The sequence below is a fragment of the Octopus bimaculoides genome, chromosome 19 (assembly GCF_001194135.2).
Source record: "Octopus bimaculoides isolate UCB-OBI-ISO-001 chromosome 19, ASM119413v2, whole genome shotgun sequence".
Lineage (NCBI taxonomy): Eukaryota > Metazoa > Mollusca > Cephalopoda > Octopoda > Octopodidae > Octopus > Octopus bimaculoides.
Genome location: NC_068999.1, coordinates 32,242,894 through 32,245,494, shown reverse-complemented (window position 1 = coordinate 32,245,494; position 2,601 = coordinate 32,242,894).

Sequence of the window (2,601 nt, the reverse complement as noted above, 5' to 3'; positions counted from 1 at the left end):
TATATATAAAGTATTACTTACTTTAATGGACAAAAGACAGTTGATAGATTCCAATTATATCAGAATTTGTGAAAAACATTTCTGCAAATCAAGAGATCAGTTTCAGAAAACTCAAACGATTCTGCTTTGATGAGAGCCAAAAAAAAAAGGTTTACACAACAAGTTCCGATATAGGTTGAATCTACACCATTACAAGAATATCTATAGAAAATTTTATTTTAAAATACCCATTGTCCTAAGAAACAAATTCGGTGGGGCACTCTTGTGTAGGTATGCCATATGTGAAAGAAGCATACGGTCAAATACACAGTATGCGAAATGTTAGAAATAGGAGCCAACACACCACCGACTCGCCCATCCCCATTCTGTTTGTGGGAAATAAATGCACAGTTATCTGTGGATGGTCAAATTAATTGAAATGACACATAAAACCTGAAATATTATCAAGTTTGTTTAGTGTTTTCAGCGGTCAACATACAAACAACCAAACTTTGCTTTTTATGAGGATAGAGATGAAATATTACTTATTTTACAGGATAGAACAAAGTTGATTCCTTACTGAATTTTAAACTTGGCTAATTTTCCTTATGTTGCCTTACAATTTACTTTCATCCTTGTCTAATTGTTTTCATGGGCTTCTTTTTCATTCGACAAAATAGGCACCAAATTCAGTTAACTTAGACCTACATAATAACTATAATTTAATCCTCATACAACTCTTATATTTCACAAATGAAGTTCCACTTGAACCTGCAGTATAACTACAATTTCATCCATATGTAACTTTACAACTTCATAAATATAAAAACCAATGAAACAGAGATAATAATGCGCATTTAATTATCTCATTGATTTATTTTGGATTTATTTCAGATCCGCTTTGTGTCCAAGATGGGAAATGGCAGGCAGCTCCATTAGGAGGGCATGTAGAGAGTCAGAACCACTTCCATTGTCTTCGGCATAAAATTTTACACAAGAATTAGCTTTTAGTTTTGTATATAGATGATGTAGCCTTTATTGTTATAGATGGACAGACACACACATATTCATTTTTATTATATAGATGTTGGTGTTGTGACTAAAGCTAGAATGAAAAAAAATATTCCAGCCGACTATGGAAGGTTTGGAAGTCATAGTTGTATGTATTCAATAAAACCATATTGCATAATGCTGTTGCAGTTCTAGTGTTTGTACTAACATCTGAAACATCAGACTGGGCATTTGAAGAGATCTTCAACTTGGATATCAAGATTAGAAAGATACAACAGCAACAGTGAGACACTGTCAGCATCTGTTAAATTGCAGAACGGAGGCATAAGATCAAATAGATCCCTTCTGAGTGTCATTGTATTTTATAGATCAATGGTTCTCCACCGAGGTCTATATGACCCTTCAGGGTTCATATAAGATTTTGTTGTTAAAATTTATGTGCAATAAATTGCTTGCACAATACACAGAATTTTAACATTTTTTTTGTAAATTCCTAATAATATCTAATTATAAAAATGAAGGTGGCAAGCAGGCAGAATCAGTAGCATGCTGGGTACAATGCTTAGCAGCATTTCGCCCATCTTTACATTCTGAATTTAAATTGTGCTGAGGCTGACTTTACTTTTCATCATTTCGGGGTCAATAAATTGAGCCCCAGTTAAACACTGGGTGGGGTGATGTAATTGACTTACCTCTCCCCTGAGCTTGCTGGCCTTGTGTCAAAATTTGAAATCAATATTTAATTATAAAAATACAGCAGGATGTTTTTTAAACTCATTGAATGGCTATGAAAGTCCAGTAAAGTAAAATAGGAATCAAAGGGGACCATAAGCATGAAATTGATTGAGATACATTGACTTAGTTTCTAAACAGCAGAGAAATGAGTTCATTACATGTATACTAAGCAGTGAAAATAATACTATTTTGGGAGTAGGTGAAGAATTCTTGAATGGGTGCCCTAAATGTACAGTTATTTTATGTAAACCAAGGGTAGGTGGACTAACCTACTTATCCACATGCATACAGGTGAAATACTCATACCAACAGAAAGTTATGCATGGCTACATATCCTGCAAACTAGATCACAACAACATGAAAGGAAGAAATGTCTCTTCTGGATCTGTGGAAAACACATCACATCTCACTGAGGTGAATATTCATTCACTATCCAGGAACAGGAGATTGTTACTAAATATCTGATCCCTAAGACAAATGAGTTAGCCCCCCAAACTCCATTAAAATATAAAATGTTGATTATGCTAAAACAATGTGAAAGGTATCACCCACATCAGCAGTTGACCAAAATGTCAACAAGGTACTACTTTCCCCATGAGATATCAAAATTATGGAACCTGGTGTGGATCCTGGCCTTCCCAGCTCCTGTTAAACCATCCAACCCATGCCAGCCTAGAAAACAGATGATAAATGATGATGATGGGGCTGCTGCTGATGATGAGGAGGAGGAGGAGGAGGACCTTGTAGCTGTGTTTTTTCTTTAAAAAAATGAATCTGCAAACCTTATGTGATTTAAAAGAATCTTAATGAAGGCTTGAAATTCACAGAATTCTCTAACACACACATACACACACTGATGTGCACTACCCCCCCCCC